General features: G+C 47.3%; 1 protein-coding gene across 1 annotated transcript in view; it reads left to right on the top strand.

Moving 5' to 3' along the window:
• ATRX (ATRX chromatin remodeler) overlaps positions 1 to 13,508 on the top strand; it is a 536,186-nt gene that overhangs the window by 96,033 nt on the left and 426,645 nt on the right. The window lies entirely within an intron of this gene.

The raw sequence follows: 13,508 nt of genomic DNA, 5'->3' as shown, positions 1-13,508 counted from the left end.
GTGACAAATTACATATGCAGAAATTGCTGAATCGCAATCCTCGACTCCTTTCCCTATCCTTTTGCCCACACAGTCACCCCTTTCCAATTTGTGTCATCTCATCCTAGACTTTTACCGGTGTATCGGCTTCGATGTCCGTCAGCACACAAATTTTCCATGCACCCTTTTGTCTCGGGTTGCTCATCTGCAATTTTTTTCATTTCTTTATTTTCATTTACTAGTCTTCTTCTTCTTCTTTCGGCTGCTCCCATTAGGGGTCGCCACAGCGGATCATCCGTATGATCCGCATAGTGATTTGGCACATGTTTTACGCCGGATGCCCTTCCTGACGCAACCCTGGTCGCCTCTTACGACACAGGGATATGGTACACCTATTTTAACCGGGGTATACACCGGCCCAGTACACTGGTACTGGGTCATTTCGAGGTCATTTCGCCGACCTCGGAAGGATGACAGGCTGAGTCAACCCCCTGGTGTATTAATTCAGTGGTCCAACGGGGCTTGAACTCAGGACCTTTTGGATCCTAAGCTACTGCCCTAACCACTGCGCCAACACCAGGCTATTTTCATTTCCTAGTACGTGCCCGTAAAAAAAAAAGAAAAAAAAAGAAAAAAAATTCAAACTGCGAGCAACAAACAACAACCACGCAGGCCGTTTCTTCGCTCTCGAGTGCCCGAACGTGCGTGGCCCGGAAGTTCGAATATTATTCGCAATTACAGGTCAGGTATGGGAGCATGTGCCAGAACAGTGCGTCGCTGTGTCCACTTTCCGCCGGTACTCCAGGGGCCTCCGTCTGGCCATCCCCCAGCCAGATGCCAGGCCCATCCCCATCTCCTTGAGATGATGGTCAACCTGCTGCAACCACGAGGCATGTGGTCGGCCCACTGACACAGACATCGAACCACGCAGGGACACGCAGGGACACGCAGGGACACGCAGGGACACGCAGGGACACACAGGGACACACAGGGACACACAGGGACACACAGGGACACACAGGGACACACAGGGACACACAGGGACACACAGGGACACGCACACACGGACACACAGGGACACGCACACACGGACACACAGGGACACGCACACACGGACACACGGACACACGGACACACGGACACGCACACACGCACACACGGACACACGCACACACACACACACACGGACACACACACACACGGACACACATGCACACACACACACGGACACACACGCACACACAGACACACACATAGACAGACACACACGCAGTTACGATTATTCGCAATTTAGTTTTCATACCCAATTATTCAATTAGCGCCAATGTATTTTACCTTTTCGCAATGTCGTGGAAAGGAAAAACAAAAAGAGAAGAGAGAGAAAAAAATTTACTTCCTGGTTCGGAGCATACCAGCACTCTGATGTTACCGAAATTTATACACCGTCTAATATAAAAACGATCATAACTTGGGGCATTGTGTTTATCTATAAATGCGCATAAGAAATCGAGAAATTATTAGAATACACAAAGTCATCATTATCCGGAAAGTCCGTACGTTGTAACCCATAATGGATCCGGAAGTCCGTACGCTGTAACCCGTAATGGCGAACGCGGCTGAGCTTCCCTTCCCCATCGGCCACGTCCACGCAACAACGTGTCTTCTCATTGGTTTGGTAAATAAATGGCCATAACTTGGGAAGCACTTGTCCGATTAATATCAAACCTTGAAAAGGCACATCCTCAAGTCCCCAGCAATATACCTGGCAAGTTTCAATGAGATCAGACCAGCGGTTGTCGAGAAACAGTGGTCGCAGACACGGACATGGACACTGCTGGGATTATTGATAGATGATGGTTCTATGATTGCCCCCCCCCCCCCCCCGGTGCATCATGTTTGATGTCCGTCGGCACACAAAATTTCAGCTTTCGACATCACCGAGAAGGTACCGATCTTTAATATCAGTCAGTGAGTCATTCAGTTAGTGGTTAGAAAGATGTATATATACAGTCATGCGCCGCGTTACGATGTTTCGGTTAACGACGGACCGCATATACGACGGTGGTCCCATAAGATTGTAATGGAGCTGAAAAATTCCTATCGCCTCGTGATGTCGTAGCACTGCCAGTCGTATAAAAGTACAGTATAGCACATACAATTATGTACAGTACATAATACTTGATAATGATGATAAACAACGACAGTGTGGCCCCGTGATAACGCGATTGTTGAGATCCATAAAATATCGCGAAAAAAGCGGGGATTCAAGAAAATCGGCGTTCAAACTGACCCAATGTTGACATTCCATCTAAAAACACCCCAATTTCACCCTATTTGACCAGATTTTTGCACCTTTACCTTTGAGCAAGTAAATTACCTTTTAATTAACGAATTCCGCGAATAAATCGTTGTTGTTACAGTCTAAATTATAACACAAGTTCATTTTTGGTAAAGCTTTTTATGTTGTTAAAACATTCGCACTGTTCTGAAAATATATCACACAACTGACAGGTGCTCGTTTCTTAATTTGTAAATTATAACATCGATGCAATGATTATTTATAAAATCCATACACCATTTATTCACTTTTCTATAATCGATGCGAGAGGAGATTGTAAGCAGCTGCTTACAACACACATGGCAGTCATGAACAGCACAAAGGTAAAACTAATGCGTCTTCCATCTATCTTGGATGTGTGTTACAATTGCCTACAGTGTTCAGTACAGTAACATGTTGTACAGGTTTGTAGCTGAGGAGCAATAGGCTATACCATATAGCCTAGGTGTGTAGTCGACTATACCATATAGGTTTGTGCAAGTACACTCGATGTTCGCACAATGACTGCATTGCTTAACGACGCATTTCTCAGAATGTATCCCCATCGTTAAGTGGCGCATGACTGTACTGCATATGTATATATATATATATATATATATATATATATATATATATATATATATGTATATATGTATATATATATATATATATATATATACATATATACATATATACATATATATACATATATATGTATATATACATATATATGTATATATACATATATATGTATATATACATATATATATATACATATATATATGTATATATATATATATATATATATATATATATATATATATATATATATGTATATATGTATATATATTGTGACGTCCACGGGACTTGAACAGTCCCGCCAACGTAGAATGAGCCGAAGCGATGGAGGCGGTTTATTTATTTATAACCCAAACATGGCGGTTCTAATCGCTCTACCGCAAACGGGACGAGGAAGGTGGCACGAGTCACTTTTCACTGAGTTGATGATGTTTATTTGTTTTTACTATTAACCAGAAATAATAAGACTCGGCAAGAAAAGGGATCCGGCGCGATTCGACGGGATGGTGTGGGATCGGGCGTGGGGAAAAACACAGACAATTCCAATGAATATACAGATCTCAAACCCTCTAAGGCGCCAAGCACACACACACACATACACACAAAACGTAGCTATTTCTGGTGGTCAGGCTGGACCGTGGTGTGGACGCAACTGTCCCTGGATCGGCGTCGGACGAGCTGGCCTTGCTCTCGTCAGGGGGGCAGGAGAAACCGTGGTGCTGTCGACCTCCTGGTCTTGGCCCAAGTCTGCTCACAGCCGCCAGGGAACCAGTTCTGGCGCCAAGTTGCGAGCAGGAGAGGGAGGCAGGTCCGCCCGCCGTTCGACCCCGTACTCCGAGTCAGCAGAACCCCAGAGCCAACCAAGGTGAGGCACGAGGCTCAGCAAGGCTCCAAGACACGATGAAGAACACGATCGAATCAGCACAACAACAAGGACACTCTCCACGCAACAGCCTCCACACCAAAAAAACACTATCTTTTTGTCCCGATCTTCTTCCTCTTCCTTTTCGACCCCGAACAGAACCTTTTTATCCTCCTGTCCTCGTCACTTCCAATCGAGCCGTTTATTGGCCCACCGCCGTCGCCTTCTGCCAATCGTGATCACGGGGCGGAGCCATCCGCTGCACTGTCCTGTGACGTCACGGCCAGTCTCCAGAGAATACCAAAAGGGGTTTACGCAGACACACTTACCCTATCCCGTGTCCCTATCTAATTACGTGACAATTATCATTTCCCCCTTGAAGAAATGAACATTTACGAGACAACTTATCACCACTGAATTGCTACTTATTACATCGAGATCCTGGTAAACTGGAACAGCATGGCATACCTAATTAAACATCCTAATTACCCTTTGAATGCAGACCCCCCCCCCAAACGTAACACTGCCTCCTCCTCTGGTACCGCAGCTCCTGCAAGGTATATCACAGGTGCTACCGTACCAGCCTTAACACTTACTGACTCGCACCTAATTAACCTAACGAAATAAAGTAGGAGGGGCAATGGGCAGCGAGTCGCAGCTAACTTACCTATCCTGCTTAATGTACGACCCCCTTATGGCCTTATCCTCGCCTAAACAATCATTCGTTTTTTTTTTTTTTATTGTTTTATTTTTTATTTTATCACATGAGAGCACTGAGCGAAGTTGCACTCCATCTTCTGGATCATCGCTCTTGCCCAGCACTCTTCCAGTGATCTGGGGAGGGGAAACAAAAGGTTCCACAAAAACACAACACTTATACTTTACATTCCTACTCTAAGCCTTAACGACACTATTCACAGGATATTTACACTTGACCGCCTCCCCCAGTGGATGCTAATGGACCCAGCATTACCTGGGGAGCCAATTTTCAAATTTGCTTGCCCCAAAATTATGCGGACATCATGCCCTTGCTGCACATGTCAAGTTGTGCGGGATCGAGTGGGACTCACACATCTTCACAACACTCACACCATGGTCATCATCACATTTCTAGGTCATGGTCCTCATTTTAATCATGCAGGCTGAATCCCGTCGTGGCCGTGGGGTGGGTTACCACAAGATGATGGGGTATCTCAGGTGCAACCATGCCCACAGGTAAGCTTTAGTCCAACCCGGACGTTTCTCCGCCCCGCTCCCTTTGATTCCCTCGCCCCTGGTAGCCATCAGCTCTAATCCCGTACAACACTCTGGAAGGGGTCTCACTGGCTCCTCTGGCCTTCCTGGGTCGCCAAGGTCCTACCCGCCTTGGTCGCCCAACCAGACCCTCTCCCAGTTGCCTCCAGACACTGTCACCATTAGCCACCAGGTGGTGAATCTCCTTGAAGGGGGTCGCAATTCACGCTCACCGTGAGCTTCAGCAATCCCTGTGGACAAGCACATCATCCCCACCCACAAAACCCACATGACTCCCCCACCCCATCGGCCTTACATGTGACACCTGCATTTCTAACACTTCGCCGACCATGACCTTCCCTGTTACCACACCATGTCCAATAAAAAATCGATGTGTGCACGATACATTTCACTTCTTAACTTAAAACAACTCACACAGCACTTCTCACCCGATCCACGCACCAGCCATTGGACAGCCACTCGTGCCCGCTTTGTTACCAATTACCCATTGTCCCTATTGTCACTCTAAACCCAGCAGAACTTACAAACCCATGCCAATTTTCCCACAATTCATTTTTTTCACCAAAGGAGGGCACTTCGCCACAATCTCAGCAGCCGAGCATGGCCGTATATGCTCAGCCCAATCTAGTCTCCCCGACCCCCGACAGTGATCTCCGGACCCGACCTATGAAAGGGCATCTCGGATAGACCTGGCGGTTCAGCAGGAGGATTCACCCTCTCCGAGTCTAAAAGTCTATTGGAGGGTCCCTCCATCGCCGGGTACCGGCAATATCGTTGCATGTGTCCTCTTCGCCCGCACCGGAAACAACTCCCCATAAAAGGCCCCCGTGAGTATCGGTGAAATGTCTCTTCCGGTTCCGGACCCCCTCGGCCATAATCGAATTGCTCTATTGGCTGGGCTGGACCCCGCCGCTTTGGCGCACTAACTACCGGATTACCCTTTATCAAACTTGACAGTTTCTGGCAAATTTCCTGAAACATTTGGGTAATGCCAATTTCTCCCAGCCCCTCTCCCTGATCCTGGATCTCCGCCTGTCGGATCGTCACCGATGGCCTCTCTGGAACCCGACCCGGCCGCCTCCACGAGGCCAGCCTGGCTGCGCACTCAGCCGCTCGCTGAACGGTGCGTGGATCCTGTAGCTCCACTAGCGCTCGGACCTCAGGGTCCGGAAGAGCAGCTAAAAATTTCTCTAGTGCCAGTCTGTCCCACGCCTCCACTGTAAGGTCCCGATACGCGATCCTGACTGACTGGTAAATGTCCTGTGCCAGCTCCTGCACTGTCTCACCCGGCTTTAATCTGCGGTGCTGGAGCTGGGCCCGCACCAGATCACAGTTTGCCGCGAACCCAAACCGACGGCTCAACGCCTCGCAGATGTAGGAGCTGGTCAACATCCCCTCCGCGATCACGTTTAACACGTCTGCGGCTGGTCCCCGCAACGTTGCCACCAAATTCCCTGTACGTTCCCGCTCATTCCACCCGTTTAGTCGGGAAATGCACTCAAATTGCGTCAGAAAAGCTTCAACGCTCCCTGACCCGTCAAAATTTACCAGGGGGATCACTTTTACGGTGGCCCGCTTCTCAGTTTCTCCCTTGTCCGAATCCGGCCCAGGGATCAAACACCCTTGTGGCTGCGTATCCAATTTCGGAGCCCACTGTGGCCAAAGATGTTTTGTGGTGAGGGTCTCATGGGTCAATTTTGCCTCCTGTTCCAAACGTTGAATGGACCGATTCACCTCTTCCCGCAGGATCTTCTGGGCACGCACAACCTCCTCCAAGGTTCCGTCGCGAGTTTGTAGCTGCTCCTCAACCAACCCGGACACTCTACTTACAAAAGACGGCTCTACCAGGCCTTTATCCAAGACTTCATCTTGGCTCATAATTTTATCTTGTTCGTCCAAACGAGCCTCCAATCCTTTTACCTCCTCCGCCAAATTCATCCCTTGCTTCCTCAACTCTCCCCACTCTTCAACTTGCAGCTGCATACGAGCATCCACACAGGCACGATGACGTTCCAGGCTTTCATCCACTTTATCAACCCGAATGTTCGTTGCATCAATTTTATCTACCAATTTTTTCCGTATATTTTCCCCTTCCAATGTAATTTCTACCTTTGTTTCCTCCAATCTATCCTCGAATTTACTTTGTATTTCCCCCAATTTAACATCCATACACTCCTGCACCTCAGTTTTCATTTTCTCCATCTTTTCCCCCAATTCATCCCTCATAAATCAATCCGTGCACCCAACTGTACCCCCATTACCCCCAATTGATCTGTCATTTCTGCCCTCTGTGTCACGAATTGATTTTCCATTTGTGCCGTCATTTCTGCCCTGTGTCACGAATTGATTTGCCCTTTGTACCGTCATGTCCCCTATTAAACGTTCCAACAGTGTCTGGATCGACATCGCACCGGTTTCCGGCGCTGCCGGCCCCGTTACGGGCAATGAAGCACGGTCCACGCTCGGAATGGGGGAGGTTCCAACCCTACCCCCGTCTCTCCCCTCTTCCCCCGACTCGCTGCCAGACACGTGGCCTTGCTCCTCAAACATCTGCACATCCGCCATGGGGCAGAAGTCCCGTTTGTCGCCAATTAAATTTAATTTGAAAACTCCCGGCAAAATTTTCCTGCGCTCGCGCGCTTTTCTGTAATAATTTTGTATTCCAATTCGTGGCGAGATTTTAATCTTGGTAGATTCTCCCGATACCAAATATAATTTAGAGGGGGTTCGAACATCCAACACCCTGACACCAATGTGACGTCCACGGGACTTGAACAGTCCCGCCAACGTAGAATGAGCCGAAACGATGGAGGCGGTTTATTTATTTATAACCCAAACATGGCGGTTCTAATCGCTCCACCGCAAACGGGACGAGGAAGGTGGCACGAGTCACTTTTCACTGAGTTGATGATGTTTATTTGTTTTTACTATTAACCAGAAATAATAAGACTCGGCAAGAAAAGGGATCCGGGGCGATTCGACGGGATGGTGTGGGATCGGGCGTGGGGAAAAACACAGACAATTCCAATGAATATACAGATCTCAAACCCTCTAAGGCGCCAAGCGCACACACACGCGCACGCGCACACACACACACACACACACACACACACACACACACACACACACACACACACACACACACACACACACACACACACACACACACACACACACACACACACACACACACACACACACACACACACACACACAACGTAGCTATTTCTGGTGGTCAGGCTGGACCGTGGTGTGGATGCAACTGTCCCTGGATTGGCGTCGGGCGAGCTGGCCTTGCTCTCGTCAGGGGGGCAGGAGAAACCGTGATGCTGTCGTCCTCCTGGTCTTGGCCCATGTCCGCTCACAGCCGCCAGGGAACCAGTTCTGGCGCCAAGTTGCGAGCAGGAGAGGGAGGCAGGTCCGCCCGCCGTTCGACCCCGTACTCCGAGTCAGCAGAACCCCAGAGCCAACCAAGGTGAGGCACGAGGCTCAGAAAGGCTCCAAGACACGATGAAGAACACAATCGAATCAGCACAACAACAAGGACGCTCTCCACGCAACAGCCTCCACACCAAAAAAACACGATCTTTTTGTCCCGATCTTCTTCCTCTTCCTTTTCGACCCCGAACAGAACCTTTTTATCCTCCTGTCCTCGTCACTTCCAATCGAGCCGTTTATTGGCCCACCGCCGTCGCCTTCTGCCAATCGTGATCACGGGGCGGAGCCATCCGCTGCACTGTCCTGTGACGTCACGGCCAGTCTCCAGAGAATACCAAAAGGGGTTTACGCAGACACACTTACCCTATCCCGTGTCCCTATCTAATTACGTGACAATTATCATTTCCCCCTTGAAGAAATGAACATTTACGAGACAACTTATCACCACTGAATTGCTACTTATTACATCGAGATTCTGGTAAACTGGAACAGCATGGCATACCTAATTAAACATCCTAATTACCCTTTGAATGCATACCCCCCCCCAAACGTAACTATATATATATATATATATATATATATATATATATATATATATATATATATATATATATATATATGCAAACCGTCGCTTCACTGGCGGGGGTATTAAGGGAGGGGGACGAGGAGGCAGGAGAGAGGGTAAGCTCGGAAAGGGGGGAGGTGGGGAGAGCTATCCCTCACCAAACGTTGCTATACACTGCAGGAGGGAGGGGTGCAGGGAGAGACGAAATGGGAGAGGGAGAGAGGAGGAGGAAGAAGAGAAAAACAAACACAAGAAAGAGAAAGGTGAGGGGTGGAGTTGGGGTTAGTAAAGAGAATGATATATTATGCTTCATGATCATACACAAAAACAAACTCGTGTCAGAACAGCTGTACACACAACATCACAACAGAGTTTGTGAAGTAATCCACTGGCACATCTGCAAAACTTTGTTATCCCAGTTCCAGAAAATTTGTTGGAACATGAACCAAAAACAATCACTGGAAACATGGAAGTACCGCTCACGTTTGACCTAATAATCCCATAGAGCATGAACATCGAAAACAAAGCACTGCGACCAGATTTCATATTTGGGTACAAAAAGAGAGAAGAAGGCATTGCTGATTGCCAGAGGTGTTAATGCCAGTGATTTTGGACTAAACGGTGCAGATATCAAGAAAATGACCAAACACCAAGTCAGGAACAAACTTTGGTACGTCATGGGTGACGAAGGTTGTGGTGAAGTTTCATCGAAATTTTGTGTATTGTTTCCGAGAAGAAAGCAAATACCTTTTTTGGGGGGGGGGGGAGGGGGCAACAGATCATCGGATGCCCAGTTCATCGTCCATCCGAGAGACACAGTGATGAATCACCCGGCCTGTGGGGCAGTTTATAGCTGGATCGGGATTCAAATCCAGGCTGCACAGAGTAAGCATGCGTACCTCTCGGCTTTCCTGCCGTGATGTGGCCATTCTTTACTTCATCACTGAAAATATGTTTTCCTCATTGTGATCATATAACTTATTTTGCCTTCCTACCTCCAGTGGAGAACCCCGGGATCGCAATTTAAAGTTGAAGAATGTGCCAAGAGGCTTCACCACGCAACGCACAAAACGTTTGAAGAAACTTTTAAAAGCAAAATGTTTAATTTTTATTTGTATTTATTTATGCCGAAGTGATGGGTCATATAATGGAAGAACAACAGGAAACGTTGTGAAAAATATAATTTGATATTTTCAGTGAGGCAGCCACCGCCGGTTGCACCGCAGAACAACACGTGGCCAATGCAGGCGAGTAGCCCTGGTTTGTTCAAATCAATCTATACACAGTATTCAGTGACAGTGTGAATATTGTAGAGTGCTGGCTTAAGCATTCAAATAAAATGGTTGATAAGAAACGGCTCCCTTGGCACGCAATTGGCAATCGCCGAACGGCATGATCAACATTCACCTCCAGGAGACGCCCGAGATGTCAAATATGTCCGAATTGGACAAATTAACATATTTTTAGGAGTAGGAAACTGCTTGTAAGTTCGATTCTGGAGCTTAAATTTTGTAATTCTCCTTAGTTTAAGAGATTCTCGCGGTTTATCGCATGTGTGGAAATGAAATAAAGCCACGAACGCTGACATCTCCGGGCGTTTACAAGCATTGCAATGTACCCAGCAATTTGTCGCGATGAACAGGCATTCGATAATATTATGAGTGAGGAAAGTGGGAGAAAAAATAAACTTTATCATGAAGAAATCGTTGCAGCCTGTTCCAAGTCAAGGCAAGGTTGAGCAGGCCAAAAAACATAGCGGCTTCAGACCGAGGAAACGCCTTAAGACCCCAGAGAGCGAGGTGGCCGAGGATCGCCTGATGAAGGATGTAATTGAATAAGGTTGTTTATTATCGTCAAATGGGGGGGGGGGGGTTTAATTAACCCAAACACCCAATTTTCAGTCAAGTTTGCATTTAAATGTTTTCTTTGTCATGTCTGCTTCCTTGGAGTTGTCTTTGTATGCATGTAAAGTTTCAGTCCGCTTGGTTTCATGGTTTTGGAGTTATGGAGGAGACACTGACACACATTGACATTTATTTGTGTTGATAATACTGCCACTTGATGCCCCAATGACTGTGGTGAGGTCAGATTGTGCTTGTATTTGGCTCCAACAATTGCCATATTCCACATGGCCACATTGTGTTACATCCACCAATCACAACGAGGAAGCACCATTGATGTTATTAAGCAGTCAGGGAAAGTATTACTGGAATTATGAAATTCTCCTGATGTGGACCAACATTGTGATGATAACATTATCACGACAGCATCATCCTTGCCAACCCCGAAGGGCATCCAGCAGTTGATGCGAGGCAAAGTCAAAAGCTGTCACCAACCAGATGAAAAGCGAAGTTACCGACCTGGTTTCACCCTTCTTCGGGCTAATTTGGGCAACATATTGCTGTTCCATCTACTTGTTGACTTTTGAAGCCTTTGGGCTGAAACACTGGCATTTGATGCCCTGCTGGCTGTGACTGGTGAGGCCAGATTGTGTTTGGCTCCGACAAGTGACATCTGCCACATGGACACATTGTGTTTCATCCACCAATCACAACCAGGAAGCACCATTGATGTTGCTATTAAGCAGTCGGGGAAAGTATTACTGGTATTATGAAATTCAGTTGACTTGGTCATCATCACGATGGCATTATGCCTGCCAACCCTGAAGGGCATCCAGCTGTTCACGTCAGGCAAAGTCTTTACGACGTTAGTTTCGGACATGTGAGCGAACCCGCACCTGGATTTACCAAGTGTTCAGAATGCTCTGAGTCGATAAATAATCGACCTGAATGGCGGATAGTTTGGGTTCTTTCAGAAGCCATGCTATTGTTGGACAGCTGCACAGGCTTTTGCCTCTGAGCTGGCAAAGAGGGAGATTGAAGGCCTCGGAGGCAGTAGTCATGTGCCACGCACGAAGATTGGGCAGCGCTTATTTAATGACGACGAACAGAGGGTAACGCTGTGATTTTGGCCATAACGGAGGGCCAACCATGATGAAGATGACAAAGGTAATAGTTGAGGCCTGCCAGCCGGGAGCTGTGCTTGTTCTTTGTGATGAGCACCTCTACTTGAGCGAGATTTTTTGTTTGATTGTTTTTGCCCCTGCGGCCAAGCTGCTCGGTTGAGCTCGCTTGTTCCTGGACTGGCGTCTGTGCTCGTTCTCCACCTGCACAACCCACCACCTTCTCCTTTCAAGTCCAAAGTACCCCACAATGCAAAAAATATTGATTGTTTATCTGTTTCAAATTGACTCCTGCATCTCTTTAAAGAGGCCCATCCCAGGTTAGTTTTGCTGCTTCTACTTTGTTTTTCTGTTCCTTTGTTTTTTCTTTTCTTATTCTTATTCCTTTTCTTGTTCTTATTCCTCCTCTTATTCTTATTTCTCCTCTTATTCCTCTTTCTCCTCTTCCTCTTCCTCCTCCAAACGCACCTCCTCCTCTTCCGCCTTCTTCATCTTATTCCTCTTCTTATTCTTCTTCGTGTTTATTTTTTAAGGTGTTCTAATTTTGAACAAGGTTCTGAATCAAGGTTCTGTACTTTCCAGTGCGCTGCCAATTAAGTGGTTAAGTCGCACCAGTTGTTGTGGCAGGATGCAGATAAATGGACAGTGATGAATGCTCGGGCTTGTAGTTTAGCGTCTGCGTAATGCTGTGCTTCACTTTGCCGAAGCATGCCCAGAGCTCACAGGTTGGTTTGGAGCACGTACTCTCCAATCTTCCCATGTGCAGTGCCCCATTACCGTTCAATCTGCACACACCATCCAAGCATGAGAGCACCGGGTAAAGGTTCCTTCTTGACTGGAGACGAGATTTTGTGTCGGTGTGTGACGGGGTTATGATGCACAGTAAAAACTTACTGCCGGGATCAGGAGCCCGTGAGCTAATGCTTGATTGACCAAGTCAATTGTGTGTTTGCCATTAGTGGAAGGTTTGGAGACAGTCTGGGGAGCTTGTGGCTTCACACCCCCCCCCCCCCTGTCATGACAACTTTGGGACAAGGTTTCAGCACGGTAATTGAGGTTGGAGAAATAAAGAAAGAAAAACAGTTTTTCCGCACTTGCAAGTCAGATTGCATTTCTTAGTTCTGCTTTGCTGCACATGAGAGCTCCAAAAGCTGATAATTGAGTTTTGCTTTTGTTTCTCCACTATTTCATTCTGAAGGACTTCGGGAAAAGGGTGCCCGTTGAGGGCGGTGGGTGTATCCACAAAGACTGTCTCAGTTGGTTGTTTGCTAATCATCCACGCTTTCATCTGCCTCACACGGCCGACTGATTATATATCGGGCTGCACTAATTCTTCCCAACATTTGAGTGCGAGATTATCCTGTGATCCAGTATCCTCTCCATCCGACGACCGAATTGTTTGTCTATTTAGCCGTTTGATCACGTACCCCTTTGGGATTCGCCGGCCATCGGTCTGCACACCCTATTCTCTACCCAGCTCGATGCACTGAAACGAGGGCCTGCAGATCATCATTTTGGATGAGATCCCATGACTGTGCGACTAACCATGTCT

This window comes from Eptatretus burgeri, chromosome 16, assembly GCF_056783735.1.
Source record: "Eptatretus burgeri isolate ZD-2024b chromosome 16, Ebu_testis_v1, whole genome shotgun sequence".
NCBI lineage: Eukaryota > Metazoa > Chordata > Myxini > Myxiniformes > Myxinidae > Eptatretus > Eptatretus burgeri.
The sequence above is the reverse complement of the archived record's forward strand: the minus strand, read 5'-3'. Positions and strand labels throughout refer to the sequence as shown.